At 42.0% G+C, this 19,996-nt stretch overlaps 1 protein-coding gene across 14 annotated transcripts in view; it reads right to left on the reverse strand.

Annotated features, from left to right (window-relative positions):
• Nucleotides 1–19,996, reverse strand: part of IQSEC1 (IQ motif and Sec7 domain ArfGEF 1) — an 816,093-nt gene that overhangs the window by 12,223 nt on the left and 783,874 nt on the right. The gene's annotated exons all lie outside the window — the stretch shown is intronic.

A 19,996-nucleotide genomic window follows, 5' to 3' on the forward strand; every position in this document is an offset into this window, starting at 1 on the left:
CATAGGCCTGAAGCCCTCATGGCTTAAAAGAAACATGTCTAAGGAAGTTGTGGATTTTACGGTGATGTGTAACTGTTTTAGGCAAAAAATTAGAAATGTTAATAGTTTATTTTTCTCAATGAACAAAATGCAAAAGTGAAGGAACAAAAGAGAAATCGAAATCAAGTCAATATTTGGTGTGACCTCCCTTTGCCTTCAAAACAGCATGAGTTCTTCTAGGTACACTAGCACACGGGTTTTGAAAGAAAGTGAGATTGTTCCAAACATCTTGGAGAAGTAACCACAGATCTTCTGTGGATGTTGCTTGTGCAAATCCTTCTGTCTGTTCATGTATGTTGAGATCCGGGCTCTGTGAGGGCCATATCATCACTTCCAGGACTCCTTGTTCTTCTTACCACTGAAATAGTTCTTAAGGACATTGGCTATATGTTTGGGGCCGTTGTCCTTCTGTAGACTAGATTTGGAGCCAATCAGACACCTCACTGATGGTATTATATGATGGAAAAGTATCTGCCTGTAGTTCTCCGCATTAAGGACACCAAGAAATGGACAACATCGAGACATCAAGGTCAGCCATGGAAAATTGATGCAGCAGATGAAAGATACATCACTATGAAATCAAAAGATGTCCAGCAGTGCCATCAACTCAGAACTGGAAGCCCCCCCTCCCCCAGTGGGACCCAACCACACCCATCTACTGTTCAGAGAAGTCTTGCCAGAAGTGGTCTTCATCGAAGAATTGCTCCCAAAAATCATACCTTCTACATTGAAACAAGACCAAGTGACTCACCTATGTACGAAAACATAGGAGCCTGGGTACACAAAAATGGCATCAGGAGCTCTGGACTGATGATTCAGAAGGTAGCTTGTTTGTGAAGGGACAGATAGCTGTGCAATAATGAGCGTCTGCAGGAACAGTGAGGCATGGTGGAGGATGCTTACAAGCTAGAAGCTGCTTTTCAGCATAAGAAGTTGGGAATTTGATCAGGATGAATGGTGGACTCAAATAGAGAAATACAGGCAGATACCATCAGGAAGGTTTCTGATTGGCTTCACATTTATTCTGCAGCAGGACAACTACTCCAATCATACAGAATATGTCATTAAGAACTATCTATAGCGCAACGAAGAACAAGGAATCCTGGCGGTCATGATATGGCCCTGATCTCAACATCATCCAGTCTCTGTGGGATTACATTAAAAGACAGGAGGCTTTCCACAAGCGTATATCTGCAGGAGATCTGTGGTTAGTTCCCCAAGATGTTTGGAACAACCTCCTTGACAGTTCCTTATTTAAGTGTTTTAAATTTACAGCCACTAACAGCCAGAATCTCAATCTGTAGGTAGCACTAGTACCTCAGGGGGTACACAACACACCACTACAGGGGGCCTACACTGTTGTCAGGCTATACTTACAACATAAAATAAAAAATATGATAAACTAATTTAATGCAATTTATTTGAGTTGGGGGTACTTGGCTTAAAATGTCACTGGCATTTAGGCGAAAAAATGTTGTAAACATAAAAGTCAGAACAAGCTTTAATCGATTGGAGGTGTCAGCATCTGGATGCCATCGACCACTAAAGCCAGGGAGCTACTCACTGGGCTCACTAGAAAGTCTCTGGAACCTATGCTCAGTCTCAGAATGGCCTGACCGCTTGAATTTAGCTATCGGTGGGGGTCTCCGCCCTGACCCCACCAATCAATGCTTCTCACAAGTCTCTATGTTATACTTTTAATATCATTAATAAAAACTGCTTTCCATATTACCAAATCACGAAAAGTCCTTCTTCAGGACCTCAGTAAAACTATTTTACACACCGGATTAACACCATGTGTTAATGGGCACATACTTGGAAGGTGCCACATTTCCGTATAGTATGGATATGGCCAATATGCGTCTAGCCGGTATGATGCCCTACATGTACATATGGACTTACCTGGCTGTTATTGTGTACGGTTAGTATACAGCCATCTCCTCAAATATTATATGTTATCATTAGAAAATGTCCTACTGTTTAAATCAGGTTTTTGAGTTCCTTGTATTTTTGCAATTTTGTTTTCCATGTCATGTTAAAAGGAATTTGTCAGCAGGTTTTTGCTATATAATCTGTTAGAAAAATGATGTAGGGATAGAAACCCTGATTCCAGTGGTGTCACGTCGTTTACTGGGTGCAGCAGGTGTAATAGAATGACAATTTTCTCTGTTGCAGATCTAGCAGAGCTCTGAATGCTGAGCAGTGTATAACCCCGCCCACACCTCTGATTGGCAGCTGTGTACAATGGAAACTAATCAGTGCTGGGGGTGGGGTTTGACTATCAGGTATGAGGCCAGTTGTTCTGTAGTGATAATCTCCTGCTGATAAAACTATGATTGTATTGAAACAGTAAAACACAACCTAGTACTGGACACATCACTGTAATCAGGTTCTCTGCTCTTACATCATTCTGCACTCAGATTACATAGCTAAAACCTGCAAATGGATTCCCTCAAAAAAAAAAATACAATTAGTAATGTTGCAATTCTCACACTGACTCCTGATTTTTTTTCACTTTTACACTTCCATTCCTTTTAGGAAGAGTTTAAAGGTATTTTCTTATTATCAGAGGCAGGATTATAATGACAGGAGATGACAGCACAGGATCCACAAACAACAATAGGCACTATCACATCTGTCCCTGATCCTCTCTCTTCATAATGACCTTTGCACATGTGTTGTTTCCTGAAACAACTTGAAGTTAGAGTCTAAAAAAGCCCCAGAGGTCAATGTGAAAATTGCAACGTTTATATTTTTTATTTTTAATACAGATCGTGCAGTGTAAAGAAAATAAAAGAATTGCCAAAAACTTTTAAAATTTAAAGTTTAGCACAAAAACCTGATTTAATGGGTTTTTCTATGAGCAGGGTTCTTCAAGCCTATCGGCTAGTGCTAGTTTGAAATTATTATTAATAATTATTATAGCACCATTTATTCCATGGCGCTTTACATGTGAAATAATAAAATATGCTACCCAACCTCCCAGGGTCCAGGGCGGCCTGCCCACCCAGCTCAGATCCCAAGGGTAAGTAGCACCATCTACAGCTTTGTCACTGCCTAAGAACTTCTACCCTTTTGTATAACCATAGTTCCTAATGCTTTATCCCAATAATGACTATATACTCACATAGGTTGAAAAGAGACATACAGTAAGAACCTCAATTTCCACCTTTCGCCTTTGTCCTTCGTTCTCTTTCACTAGATTATTTATACTTCACAATGCCATTGGTTATGAGAACAGCATCCAGACAATTTTTTAATAATGTTATTATAGTGTCTTGCCATTACTATCTGTTGTGGTCGGCATTCCACATTCTGACCGCTCTAACTGTAAAGAACCCTTTCCTATTTAGCTGCTGGAATCGCCTTTCTTCCACCCTAATGAGTTCCTCCTGGTCCTTTGTAAGGTTCTTTTAAGGAATTAATCATGTACCAGTTCCAGTTCCTTTGTATCAACCACACATGTATTTATACATATAAATGAGATTGCCCATCTTTTCTCACCGGTCATGACAAAAGAAGAGTCAAATGACCGTTTTCTCCACATTCAAGATAAACGGTCCGATTATTCTGATCAAAGTTTGTTCAAAGTGGCATCAGTTTTTGACGGACAAGGGGAGAAAAAAGAAAAGGTTTTCCACCTTTTCCATTCTGTCAGTCCATGAAATTTTTTCCCACGGACCCATAGAATTGCATTGCAAATTTTGATCCGACTCTCAAATCACAATTGGACGTGTCACCGATTTTTTTCCACCGACCACTCGGTTCAAGGACAAAATCGGACATGTAACAGCTCCATAGAATATCATGGTTACAAGAGCTACCCGTGAAAACCACAAGTGGCATTGATCGGAGAAAACGGTCCGTGTGTCCTAAGAGAGACATTTTATCCTGTATAATTATCTGGTTGCCCGCCTTTCAACACTGTCTCCAACTTTCCAATATCCTTTAAAAAAAAAGTGGAGTCCAAAACCAGATCCTGCATTGAAGACGTGGCCTTACAAGTGATTCATAGAAGGATAATAATATGTTGGGATCACAGGATTTTATCTCTTTTATGCATTCTAAATTTAATTTGCTTATGAAGCAGCTGTTTGGCATTGAGCACTGCTGCTTAACCGACTGCTGAGAAGACCAGCATCAAACTGGAAACAGAGGGTCATTGAGATTTTGAGATTTAGCTTTTTTAACCCATTCTGAATCTAATATATAAAGCTGAATGTGTGTGTGTATGTATGTGTGTGTGTCCGGGATTGGCATCTGCACCGTCGCAGCTACAGCCACAAAATTTTGCAATCACACGTCTGGACCCTGAGAGCGTCATAGGCTATGTTGTGAGGTGAAATTTTGACCCCGCACTTTCCAATTCACCAAACAATTTTGCCCCTATCTACATAATGGGGAAAAAGTGAAAGGAAAAGTGTTGGAGGCAAATTGACAGCTGCCGGATGTGAACAAGGCGGGACTTAAAGAGTGAGAGCGATGGCGCCAAAGAGTATATACTGTACAGTTGCTAAGGTGGGGCCCCGACGTGGGATACTCACCACACACGGGGATATGAACACACACAAAATGCGCCACACACTACCACGTGCTTGAACACATATACCACCCTCAGCACACATTTCACCACACATACACCAACCTTGCCACATGAAAGTCGAAACACAAAAGTCGCCGCTCAAAACCCGCCACGCGCAAAACTCGCCACATGCAAAACTAGGCTCACGCAAAACTAGCCACACGTGCAAAACTCACCTCGTGGAAAACTCGCCACACGCAAAACTTGCACACGCGGAAAAAATTGCCACATGCACAAAAGTTGCAACACATGCAAAAGTTGCCTCACACAAAACTTGCACATACTCAAAACGCGCACCACACATAAAACTCGCCATGCGCAAAACTTGCTGCACACAACTTGCTACACTAACCTGTCACATGCAACTCGACACACAAAAAATTGCTACACGCATGTCGCCACACAAAACTCATCTCACAAAAGTCACTACATGCATGTCGCCAAATGCAACTCAACACACACAACTTGACACATGAAACTCACCCTAAAACACACACAAGTCTGGTATTATCCTTCAAAAATAAAAATCTGACTAATAAGCAGACAAACTACAAGAGCAACAAATGTACCATATAGGAAATACGGCAGCTGTCAGTCACATCACCTGTATATTATGTGTATGTGTGAGCTAATATATACTGCCAGGGGGGAGGGCTTCCTGTTGGCTGGAGATTTATCAGGCTGCCAACTTAGCTTACAAATACTGAGGTAAAAATACTGAGCAAATAACGTGTGAACGCGGTCTAATACAGGAGGAGATGACATACAGGTATATACTATATACAGGGGAGATGACACACCGGTATATACGGGAGGAGATGACATACAGGTATATACTATATACAGGAGGAGATGACACACAAGTATATACTATATAAAGGAGGAGATGACATACAGGTACATACTCTATACAGGGGAGATGACACACAGGTATATACTATATACAGGAGGAGATGACACACACATATATACTATATACAGGAGGAGATGACACACAGGTACATACTATATACAGGAGGAGATGACATACAGGTATATTCTATATACAGGGGAGATGACATACAGGTATATACTTTATACAGGAGCAGATGACACACGTATATACTATATACAGGAGGAGATGACATACAGGTATATCTACTATATAATTGTCTAAGGGTCACTTCCATCTGTCTGTCTGTCTTTCTGTCTGTCACGGATATTCATTGGTCACGGCCTCTGTCTGTCATAGAAATCCAAGTCGCTGATTGGTCGTGACAAAACAGCCACGACCGAATCAGCGATAGGCACAGTCCGGCGGAGAAATGGCCGCTCCTTCCTCCCCGCAGTCAGTGCCTGCTCCGAACTCCCCTTCAGTCAGCGCTCACACAGGGTTAATGGCAACGTTGACCGCGGTGTAACGCACTCGGTTAACGCTGCTATTAACCCTGTGTGACCAACTTTTTACTATTCATGCTGCCTGTGCAGCATGAACAGTAAAAAGATCTAATGTTAAAAATTATAAAAAAAATAAAAAATAGTTACATACTCACCCTCCATTGGCCCCCGGATCGAAGAGGTTACTGACGCTCCTCGCGACGCCCCGCTGACCGCTCCATGCATTGCGGTCTCGCGAGATGATGATGTGCGGTCTCGCGACACCGCTACGTCATCATCTCGCGAGACCGCAATGCACTCTTCAGACCGGAGCATCGCGAGGAGCATCGGTCACTGCTTCGATCCGGGGGCCAACGGAGGGTGAGTATGTAACAATTTTTTATTTTAATTATTTTTTTTAACAGGGATATGGTGTCCACATTGCTATATACTGCATGGGCTGTGCAATATATTATGTGGGCTGGGCAATATACTACGTGGCTGTGCAATATACTGCTTGGGCTGTGCTATATACTACGTGGGCTGTGCAATATACGCTGTGCGATGTACTGCGTGGGCTGTGCATTATATTACGTGGGCTGTGCTATATACTACGTGGCTGGGCAATATACTACGTGGGCTGTGCAATATACTACGTGGGCTGTGCAATGTACTGCGCGGGCTGTGAAATATAGTACGCGGGCTGTGCAATGTACTACGTGGGCTGTGCAATGTACTACGCAGGCTGTGCAATATACTACGCGGGCTGTGCAATATACTACGTGGGCTGTGCAATATACTGCGTGGGCTGTGCTATACACTACGTGGCCTGTGCTATACACTACGTGGCCTGTGTCACACACTACGTGGCCTGTGTTATACACTAAGTGGCCTGTGTTATATACTGCGTGCGTGGTACTGCGCGGGCTGTGCAATATACTATGCGGCCTGTGCAATATACTACGTGGCTGGGCAATATACTACGTGACTGGCCAATATAATACGTGTCTGTGCTGTAAACTGCGTGGCTCTGTGCTATATACTACGTGACTGGGCAATATACTATGTGGCTGGGCAATATACTATGTGGCTGGCAACATACTATGTGGCTGGGCAATATACTACGTGGCTGGGCAATATACTACATGGCTGGGCAATATACTACGTGGCTGGGCAATATACTACGTGGTTGGGCAATATACTGCGTGGCTGGGCAATATACTACGTGGCTCGGCAATATACTACGTGGCTGGGCAATATACTACGTGGCTGAGCAATATACTACGTGGCTTGGCAATATACTACGTGGCTGGGCAATATACTACGTGGGCTGTGCAACATACTACGTGGACATGCATATTCTAGAATACCCGATGCGTTAGAATTGGGCCACCATTTAGTACTATATAAAAGAGGAGATGACACATAGGTATATAGAGGAGATGACATACAGCAGGTATATACTATATACAGGGGAGATGACATACAGGTATATACTATATACAGGAGACAAAGGGACCTTTTGGGCCCCTCTATGCTCCAGGGCACAGGTGTAATAACTGCTACCCAAGCACCTACTCTAGTTATGCCCTTGGTGCTACCTTCACTAATCACAACCTACAAAAGTCTTCCAGCCTTCAATTGTCAAGGCCAGGGCTTAGTAGTCCATAATTTTTTTTAACTTGCACCACGTGATCCAAAAATTATTTGAAGGGCATTGAAACATCCACTTGTATCCATCTTTTCTGAATGTTTTATAACAATTAAACAAAAGATCCTCATTGTCAGAGTGCAGAATATTAGCTGGTAAGACACAACGCACACTCTCGTTAGATATTATTTCATGCACCACACTGTACAAATACGCTACATGCTGCTTTCTAGAGAGGTTTAATATGGCATCATTGCAAAATCATCCTCTTCAAACGTCAGTGACAAATAAATGACACATCCATTAAAACTAATTCTGAGCGTTGCAGGGACTCTGTAATACAATATTTTGCTAATATCTACTTAATTCTGCCATGATTAGTTGTCATCAGGGACCTACTAGTTCTGCAACCCAACTTCATTAATCGCTTGTTGGTCTCCAGGCAAAATATGTGCACTAATGAATGAATTGAATTAATCAGCTACGGTAATTAATAAAGACGTTTGTCTGTTTTGAGGAATGTTGCAGAATTTCTTTAATAAAGTGTTATTATTGTAGACTTTAGGTAGTTGAGGGAGCGACTCAAGACTAACCTTATGATCGTTGGGGTCAAATCCATCATTAGGACATACTGTCCATCAGCAGAACACAGTGTCTATCAGCAGGACACAATATCCATCAGCAGGACATATTGTCCATCAGCAGGACACTGAGTCCGTCAGCATGACACAAATGACACAATGTCTATCAGCAGGACACAATGTCCTTCAGCAGGACACAGAATCCATCAGCAGGACATATTGTCCATCAGCAGAACACAGTGTCCATCAGCAGAACACAGTGTTCATCAGAAGTCATAGTAACTATCAGCGGGACATAGTGACCACAGCAGGACACAATGTCCTTCAGTAGGACATAATGTTCATCAGCAGGATATAGTATCTATCAGAAGGACGCTGAGTTCATCAACAGAAAACAGTGTCCATCAGCAGGACACTGAGTCCAACAGCAGGACACAGTGTTCATCAGCAGAACACAGTGTCCATCAGCACAGTGTTCATCAGCAGTACACTGTGTTTATCAGCAGAACACAGTGACCATCATCAGCACACAATTTCCATTAGCAGAATAGTGTCCAACAGCAGAATACAGTGTCCATCAGCAGAACACAATGACCATCAGCAGGACCTAGTGTCCATCAGCAGAACACAGTGACCATCAGCAGAACACAGTGACCATCAGCAGAACACAATGTTTATCAGAAGAGATAGTGTCCATCAGCAGGACATAGTGACCATCAATAGGACACAATGTCCTTCAATAGGACATAGTGTCCATCAGCAGGACCCAATGTTCATCAGCAGGACACTGAGTCCATCAGCAGAACATAGTGTCCATCAACAGGACCCAATATTCATCAGCAGGACACAGTGTTCATCAGCAGAACATAGTGTCCATCAACAGGACCCAATATTCATCAGCAGGACATTGAGTCCATCAGCAGAACACAGTGACCATCAGCAGAACACAGTGACCATCAGCAGAACACAATGTTTATCAGAAGAGATAGTGGACATCAGCAGGACATAGTGACCATCAGTAGGACACAATGTCTTTCAATAGTACATAGTGTCCATCAGCAGAACATAGTGTCCATCAACAGGAACCAATATTCATCAGCAGGACACAGTGTTCATCAGCAGAACACAGTGTCCATCATAAGGACACAATTTCCATTAGCAGAATAGCGTCCATCAGCAGAACACAGTGTCCATCAGCAGAATACAGTGTTCATCAGAAGACATAATGTCCATCAGCAGGACATATTGTCCATCAGCACAACACACTATCCATCAGCAGAACACAGTGACCATCAGCAGGACACAATGTTCATCAGCAGGACATAATGTTTATCAGCAGGATATAGTATCTATCAGAAGGACGCTGAGTTCATCAACAGAAAACAGTGTCCATCAGCAGGACACTGAGTCCAACAGCAGGACACAGTGTTCATCAGCAGAACACAGTGACCATCATCAGGACACAATTTCCATTAGCAGAATAGTGTCCAACAGCAGAATACAGTGTCCATCAGCAGAACACAATGACCATCAGCAGGACATAGTGTCCATCAGCAGAACACAGTGTCCATCAGCACAGTATTCATCAGCAGTACACTGTGTTTATCAGCAGAACACAGTGACCATCATCAGTACACAATTTCCATTAGCAGAATAGTGTCCAACAGCAGAATACAGTGTCCATCAGCAGAACACAATGACCATCAGCAGGACATAGTGTCCATCAGCAGAACACAGTGACCATCAGCAGAACACAGTGACCATCAGCAGAACACAATGTTTATCAGAAGAGATAGTGGCCATCAGCAGGACATAGTGACCATCAATAGGACACAATGAACTTCAATAGGACATAGTGTCCATCAGCAGGACATAGTGTCCATCAGCAGGACCCAATGTTCATCAGCAGGACACTGAGTCCATCAGCAGAACATAGTGTCCATCAACAGGACCCAATATTCATCAGCAGGACACAGTGTTCATCAGCAGAACATAGTGTCCATCAACAGGACCCAATATTCATCAGCAGGACACTGAGTCCATCAGCAGAACACAGTGTCCATCAGCAGGACACAGAGTCCATCAGCAGAACACAATGACCATCAGCAGGACATAGTGTCCATCATCAGAACACAGTGACCATCAGCAGAACACAGTGACCATCAGCAGAACACAATGTTTATCAGAAGAGATAGTGTCCATCAGCAGGACATAGTGTCCATCAACAGGACCCAATGTTCATCAGCAGGACACAGTGTTCATCAGCAGAACACAGTGTCCATCAGCAGTGTTCATCAGCAGTACACTGTGTTCATCAGGAAAACACAGTGACCATCATCAGGACACAATTTCCATTAGCAGAATAGTGTCCATCAGCAGAACACAATGACCATCAGCAGGACATAGTGTTCATCAGTGGAACACAGTGACCATCAGCAGAACACAGTGACCATCAGCAGAAAACAATGTTCATCAGAAGACATGGTGACCATCAGCAGGACATAGTGACCATCAATAGGACACAATGTCCTTCAATAGGACATAGTGTACATCAGCAGGACATAGTGTCCATCAGCAGAACATAGTGTCCATCAACAGGACCCAATATTCATCAGCAGGACACTGTGTTCATCAGCAAAACACAGTGACCATCATCAGGACACAATTTCCATTAGCAGAATAGTGTCCATCAGCAGAACAAAATGACCATCAGCAGGACATAGTGTTCATCAGCGGAACACAGTGACCATCAGCAGAACACAGTGACCATCAGCAGAAAACAATGTTCATTAGAAGACATGGTGACCATCAGCAGGACATAGTGACCATCAATAGGACACAATGTCCTTCAATAGGACATAGTGTACATCAGCAGGACGCAGTGTCCATCAGCAGAACGCAGTGTCCATCAGCAGAACACAGTGTCCATCAACAGGACACAGTGTTTGACCACAAGCAGGACACTGAGTCCATCAGCAGGACATAGTGACCATCTGCAGAAGACAGTGACAATTAGCAGGACACAGTGGCCATCAGCAGACACAAAGCACTATAGGGTGCACCAAATACCAGATATTAGTCAATGTGGGTGCAAAAACCGTGAATGGAAAAATGAACCATGAATTTGAAAACGAGAAAAGACCAAGCAATAAATGGTTTGCACACCTGAATAAATATCAAATATATAAATCACAATTTATTAGGGAAACAACACACACATTATCTTAAAACCATTAAAAAACACATACAAAATCAAATCACAACACCCCTGGCCCAGGGGCAGCGATACACGTGGGGTTCTCCCCACACCCGTTCCCTATTGTTTTGTGAACCCCCAGCTCATTTCTACTTGTTCCTTGCCTGTATTCAAACCGGTTTGGTAAATATTATGAGAGCTTTGGCCTTTTATCTGGCCCTTAGCCTTTTTTGGTGAAGGGGCTCTTGTATAGCATTCTCGTTTTTTGCTAGACATGGGTTACTCATCCCGGGTTTGGGCATTCATGGCTTCCTAATATATAGGGGTTCACTGTTCTCTATTTAGCCACATTTGGACATCTGTATACATGTGTATGCTTCCTCATGTTTTGATTCTATTATAATTATTGCCTGTTTATTGAACGTGATATATACACATGGTTTTATATACCAGTGTTATAGTGCAATAGGAGGTTGTATTATCATTATTATCATTACACATGTATATTGGGCCAGGGGTGTTGTGATTTGATGTTGTATGTGTTTTTTAATGGTTTTAAAGTACACTTCACATAACCTGGACCTGACTGGGTAATGTACATATTCTATGCCTATTTATGTCAATGTATGTTAGTGAGGAAGGGTTTTAACAGGTATACAGTACAGACCAAAAGTTTGGACACACCTTCTCATTTAAAGATTTTTCTGTATTTTCATGACTATGAAAATTGTACATTCACACTGAAGGCATCAAAACTACGAATTAACACATGTGGAATTATATACTTAACAAAAAAGTGTGAAACAACTGAAATTATGTCTTACATTCTAGGTTCTTCAAAGTAGCCACCTTTTGCTTTGATGACTGCTTTGCACACTCTTGGCATTCTCTTGATGAGCTTCAAGAGGTAGTCACCGGGAATGGTTTTCACTTCACAGGTGTGCCCTGTCAGGTTTAATAAGTGGGATTTCTTGCCTTATAAATGGGGTTGGGACCATCAGTTGTGTTGAGCAGAAGTCTGGTGGATACACAGCTGATAGTCCTACTGAATAGACTGTTAGAATTTGTATTATGGCAAGAAAAAAGCAGCTAAGTAAAGAAAAACAAGTGGCCATCATTACTTTAAGAAATGAAGGTCAGTCAGTCCGAAAAATTGGGCAAACTTTGAAAGTGTCCCCAAGTGCATCAAGCGCTACAAAGAAACTGGCTCACATGAGGACCGCCCCAGGAAAGGAAGACCAAGAGTCACCTCTGCTTCTGAGGATAAGTTTATCCGAGTCACCAGCCTCAGAAATCGCAGGTTACCAGCAGCTCAGATTAGAGACCAGGTCAATGCCACACAGAGTTCTAGCAGCAGACACATCTCTACAACAACTGTTAAGAGGAGACTTTGTGCAGCAGGCCTTCATGGTAAAATAGCTGCTAGGAAATCACTGCTAAGGACAGGCAACAAGCAGAAGAGACTTGTTTGGGCTAAAGAACACAAGGAATGAACATTAGACCAGTGGAAATCTGTGCTTTGGTCTGATGAGTCCAAATTTGAGATCTTTGGTTCTAACTACCGTGTCTTTGTGTGACGCAGAAAAGGTGAACGGATGGACTCTACATGCCTGGTTCCCACCGTGAAGCATGGAGGAGGTGTGATGGTGTGGGGGTGCTTTGCTGGTGACACTGTTGGGGATTTATTTAATATTGAAGGCATACTGAACCAGCATGGCTACCACAGCATCTTGCAGCGGCATGCTATTCCATCCGGATTGCATTTAGTTGGACCATCATTTATTTTTCAACAGGACAATGACCCCAAACACCTCCAGGCTATGAAAGGGCTATTTGACCAAGAAGGAGAGTGATGGGGTGCTACGCCAGATGCCCTGGCCTCCACAGTCACCAGACCTGAACCCAATCAAGATGGTTTGGGGTGATCTGGACCGCAGAGTGAAGGCAAAAGGGCCAACAAGTGCTAAGCATCTCTGGGAACTCCTTCAAGACTGTTGGAAGACCATTCCCAGTGACTACCTCTTGAAGCTCATCAAGAGAATGCCAAGAGTGTGCAAAGCAGCCATCAAAGCAAAAGGTGGCTACTTTGAAGAACCTAGAATATAAGACATAATTTCAGTTGTTTCACACTTTTTTGTTAAGTATATAGTTCCGCATGTGTTAATTCATAGTTTTGATGCCTTCAGTGTGAAGGTACAATTTTCATAGTCATGAAAATACAGAAAAATCTTTAAATGAGAAGGTGTGTCCAAACTTTTGGTCTGTACTGTAACTACTGTATGTTGTTAGGATGCAGTTACTTCCAAATTAAGATGTAAAAAAGGTTAGGAAACAACTTGGATGTGTTGTTAGATGGAATCTGTCACCAAATATTGCTGCGCCATCTAAGAGCAGCATGATGTAAGGACAGAGACCCTGATTCCAGCAATGTATCACTTACTGGGCTGCTTGTTGCGGGTTTGATTAAACACTGTTTTATCTGTGGCAGATCTAATAGTTCTCTGAATGCTGAGCCTTGTATAACCCCACCCACATCACTGATTGTCAGAGTTCTGTGTACACTCTGCATAGGCAGAAAGCTGACAATCAGTACTGGGGTTTTAGCTGGACTACATGTCAGCAGGTTTGCTACTAGTGATGAGCGAACATACTCGTTACTCGCGATTTCTCAAGCATGCTGGGGTGTCCTCCGAGTATTTTTTAGTGCTCGGAGATTTCGTTTTTCTTGCCGCAGCTGAATGATTTATATCTATTAGCCAGCATAAGTACATGTGGGGATTCCCTAGCAACCAGGCAACCCCCACATGTACTTATGCTGGCTAACAGATGTAAATCATTCAGCTGCGGCAAGAAAAACTAAATCTCCGAGCACTAAAAAATACTCGGAGGACACCCGAGCATGCTCGAGAAATCTTGAGTAACAAGTATATTCGCTCATCACTATTTGCTTCCTCTAATAATAATCTCCTGCTGATAAAACTATTTTATAAAAACAACAACAAGCAGCCCAGTAAGTGACACATCACTGGAATCAGGGTCTCTGTCTCTATATCATGCTCCTATCAGATTAGTTAGAAAAAAACTAGTGACAGATTCTCTTTAAGTAAATCTTCATGTAGAGCTTGCAAGCTACATATGACCATAAGGCAAATAGATATACAAGGCTAAGGGGGATGGCCAATAAGAGAATATCTAAATTTATGAGATTGTATAATAAAGATTACAAATCGGATATGAAAACTGCTATTGGGTTATAGTAAAAGATAAGATACAAATAATAAAAGATATTAAAAGTCATACAATAACACGGCATAGAAAACTGGGAGTGTAATTATAATCAGGCTTCATGTAACTAAACTATTGTGTTACTTGTATTACTTTATGGAAGGTGTCTCTATTGAGACTTTGTGGTCGATAAACACTCACTATAGATTACAGTATCTCAGAATGGATCGGTAACTGGGTATGACGAGAAAAATTGGACAAAACACTTCAAGAGAAGTTATCTGTGATGTAAAGGTCTCTTTCATGGGCTGGTAATTGACTGAGCAATCTTCTAGAGAGAATCTGTCAGTAGGATGAACCCCCTAAGAAGTCTATATGGGCATGTTGGTCATAGAAGGATGAATGAAATGATACTTTGATATCTGCGATCCAATGCCTTATTTTAGAGAAATCCACATTTTTCTTAATATGTAAATGAGCTGTTAAGATCTATGGGCCGGACATAGATCTCCCTGAGAATCTGCCTCCAGAGATTATTGTAGATGAAAGAGAGAGTACCAGTGTGAGACATGTCATGACTGACAGTCTGCTCTCCTGATCTACATGTCTCACACTGATAATGCCCTTTCCATTAAAAATAAGCTCTGTGGGCCGAATTATCAGGGAGATCTATGTCCAGCCCATAGATCTTAACATCAAACTGTGGATTTCTCTGGAATAAGATAACTGATCGCAGATATCAAGGTATCATTTTATTCAACTTGTTATGTCGGATTAGTAGGGTTGATCCTATTGACAGAAGCCCTTTAATAAGAAAGCTTGTTCCTGATCATGACACCGGACATCTAACCAACAAATTGGCTGACTGCATCTTTTACATGTGCCTAATATTATAATTGTAAGCAGCACATCTCAGGTGTAAACTTGGGATAAGCTGCTAACAAGAAGCATATTGGATGGGGACCAAGAGATGGCATTGGCCTATGTGAAATGCCATCGATCGGCAATCGTTTAGGAAGGATCTGCCCTAAGAGATAGTATCCGGAGTTGATGGGATCATATACGACAAAGTGTAGATAAAAAGGGTGGCATGGTGGAATGAACAAGCAACATGAGCCACTGGAGGGAAAAGCCAAGGATAAATGATGACAAAGTAATGGAAGACACTGATGAGTATGATGTGGTTGGTGGTGGTTATATTAGATGGATGGAAGACACTGATGAGTATGATGTGGTTGGTGGTGGTTATATAAGATGGTTGGAAGACACTGATGAGTATGATGTGGTTGGTGGTGGTTATATTAGATGGATGGAAGACACTGATGAGTATGATGTGGTTGGTGGTGGTTATGTTAGATGGATGGAAGACACTGATGAGTATGATGTGGTTGGTGGTGGTTATATTAGATGGATGGAAGAAACTGATGAGTATGATGTGGTTGGTGGTGGTTATATTAGATGGATGGAAGACACTGATGAGTATGATGTGGTTGGTGGTTGTTATATTAGATGGATGGAAGACACTGATGAGTATGATGTGGTTGGTGGTGGTTATATTAGATGGATGGAAGACACTGATGAGTATGATGTGGTTGGTGGTGGTTATATTAGATGGATGGAAGACACTGATGAGTATGATGTGGTTGGTGGTGGTTATATTAGATGGATGGAAGACACTGATGAGTATGATGTAGTTGGTGGTGGTTATATTAGATGGATGGAAGACACTGATGAGTATGATGTGGTTGGTGGTGGTTATATTAGATGGATGGAAGACACTGATGAGTATGATGTGGTTGGTGGTGGTTATATTAGATGGATGGAAGACACTGATGAGTATGATGTGGTTGGTGGTGGTTATATTAGATGGATGGAAGACACTGATGAGTATGATGTGGTTGGTGGTGGTTATATTAGATGGATGGAAGACACTGATGAGTATGATGTGGTTGGTGGTGGTTATGTTAGATGGATGGAAGACACTGATGAGTATGATGTGGTTGGTGGTGGTTATATTAGATGTATGGAAGACACTGATGAGTATGATGTGGTTGGTGGTGGTTATATTAGATGGATGGAAGACACTGATGAGTATGATGTGGTTGGTGGTGGTTATATTAGATGGATGGAAGACACTGATGAGTATGATGTGGTTGGTGGTGGTTATATTAGATGGATGGAAGACACTGATGAGTATGATGTGGTTGGTGGTGGTTATATTAGATGGATGGAAGACACTGATGAGTATGATGTGGTTGGTGGTGGTTATATTAGATGGATGGAAGACACTGATGAGTATGATGTGGTTGGTGGTGGTTATATTAGATGGATGGAAGACATTGATGAGTATGATGTGGTTGGTGGTGGTTATATTAGATGGATGGAAGACACTGATGAGTATGATGTGGTTGGTGGTGGTTATATTAGATGGATGGAAGACACTGATGAGTATGATGTGGTTGGTGGTGGTTATATTAGATGGATGGAAGACACTGATGAGTATGATGTGGTTGGTGGTGGTTATATTAGATGGATGGAAGACACTGATGAGTATGATGTGGTTGGTGGTGGTTATGTTAGATGGATGGAAGACACTGATGAGTATGATGTGGTTGGTGGTGGTTATATTAGATGTATGGAAGACACTGATGAGTATGATGTGGTTGGTGGTGGTTATATTAGATGTATGGAAGACACTGATGAGTATGATGTGGTTGGTGGTGGTTATATTAGATGGATGGAAGACACTGATGAGTATGATGTGGTTGGTGGTGGTTATATTAGATGGATGGAAGACACTGATGAGTATGTTGTGGTTGGTGGTGGTTATATTAGATGTATGGAAGACACTGATGAGTATGATGTGGTTGGTGGTGGTTATATTAGATGGATGGAAGACACTGATGAGTATGTTGTGGTTGGTGGTGGTTATATTAGATGGATGGAAGACACTGATGAGTATGTTGTGGTTGGTGGTGGTTATATTAGATGGATGGAAGACACTGATGAGTATGATGTGGTTGGTGGTGGTTATATTAGATGGATGGAAGACACTGATGAGTATGATGTGGTTGGTGGTGGTTATATTAGATGTATGGAAGACACTGATGAGTATGATGTGGTTGGTGGTGGTTATATTAGATGGATGGAAGACACTGATGAGTATGATGTGGTTGGTGGTGGTTATATTAGATGGATGGAAGACACTGATGAGTATGATGTGGTTGGTCGTGGTTATATTAGATGGATGGAAGACACTGATGAGTATGATGTGGTTGGTGGTGGTTATATTAGATGGATGGAAGACACTGATGAGTATGATGTGGTTGGTGGTGGTTATATTAGATGGATGGAAGACACTGATGAGTATGATGTGGTTGGTGGTGGTTATGTTAGATGGATGGAAGACACTGATGAGTATGATGTGGTTGGTGGTGGTTATATTAGATGTATGGAAGACACTGATGAGTATGATGTGGTTGGTGGTGGTTATATTAGATGTATGGAAGACACTGATGAGTATGATGTGGTTGGTGGTGGTTATATTAGATGGATGGAAGACACTGATGAGTATGATGTGGTTGGTGGTGGTTATATTAGATGGATGGAAGACACTGATGAGTATGTTGTGGTTGGTGGTGGTTATATTAGATGTATGGAAGACACTGATGAGTATGATGTGGTTGGTGGTGGTTATATTAGATGGATGGAAGACACTGATGAGTATGTTGTGGTTGGTGGTGGTTATATTAGATGGATGGAAGACACTGATGAGTATGTTGTGGTTGGTGGTGGTTATATTAGATGGATGGAAGACACTGATGAGTATGATGTGGTTGGTGGTGGTTATATTAGATGTATGGAAGACACTGATGAGTATGATGTGGTTGGTGGTGGTTATATTAGATGGATGGAAGACACTGATGAGTATGATGTGGTTGGTGGTGGTTATATTAGATGGATGGAAGACACTGATGAGTATGATGTGGTTGGTCGTGGTTATATTAGATGGATGGAAGACACTGATGAGTGTGATGTGGTTGGTGGTGGTTATATTAGATGGATGGAAGACACTGATGAGTATGATGTGGTTGGTGGTGGTTATATTAGATGGATGGAAGACACTGATGAGTATGATGTGGTTGGTGGTGGTTATGTTAGATGGATGGAAGACACTGATGAGTATGATGTGGTTGGTGGTGGTTATATTAGATGTATGGAAGACACTGATGAGTATGATGTGGTTGGTGGTGGTTATATTAGATGTATGGAAGACACTGATGAGTATGATGTGGTTGGTGGTGGTTATATTAGATGTATGGAAGACACTGATGAGTATGATGTGGTTGGTGGTGGTTATATTAGATGTATGGAAGACACTGATGAGTATGATGTGGTTGGTGGTGGTTATATTAGATGGATGGAAGACACTGATGAGTATGATGTGGTTGGTGGTGGTTATATTAGATGGATGGAAGACACTGATGAGTATGATGTGGTTGGTGGTGGTTATATTAGATGGATGGAAGACACTGATGAGTATGATGTGGTTGGTCGTGGTTATATTAGATGGATGGAAGACACTGACGAGTGTGATGTGGTTGGTGGTGGTTATATTAGATGTATGGAAGACACTGATGAGTATGATGTGGTTGGTGGTGGTTATATTAGATGTATGGAAGACACTGATGAGTATGATGTGGTTGGTGGTGGTTATATTAGATGGATGGAAGACACTGATGAGTATGATGTGGTTGGTGGTGGTTATATTAGATGGATGGAAGACATTGATGAGTATGATGTGGTTGGTGGTGGTTATATTAGATGTATGGAAGACACTGATGAGTATGATGTGGTTGGTGGCGGTTATATTAGATGGATGGAAGACACTGATGAGCATGATGTGGTTGGTGGTGGTTATATTAGATGTATGGAAGACACTGATGAGTTTGATGTGGTTGGTGGTGGTTATATTAGATGGATGGAAGACACTGATGAGTATGATGTGGTTGGTGGTGGTTATATTAGATGGATGGAAGACACTGATGAGTATGATGTGGTGGGTGGTGGTTATATTAGATGGATGGAAGACACTGATGAGTATGATGTGGTGAGTGGTGGTTATATTAGATGGATGGAAGACACTGATGAGTATGATGTGGTTGGTGGTGGTTATATTAGATGAATGGAAGACACTGATGAGTATGATGTGGTTGGTGGTGGTTATATTAGATGGATGGAAGACACTGATGAGTATGATGTGGTTGGTGGTGGTTATATTAGATGGATGGAAGACACTGATGAGTATGATGTGGTTGGTGGTGGTTATATTAGATGGACATAATGGATGGTTACAGATGATGATG

Source organism: Ranitomeya imitator, chromosome 8 (genome assembly GCF_032444005.1).
Source record: "Ranitomeya imitator isolate aRanImi1 chromosome 8, aRanImi1.pri, whole genome shotgun sequence".
Taxonomy (NCBI): Eukaryota; Metazoa; Chordata; class Amphibia; order Anura; family Dendrobatidae; genus Ranitomeya; species Ranitomeya imitator.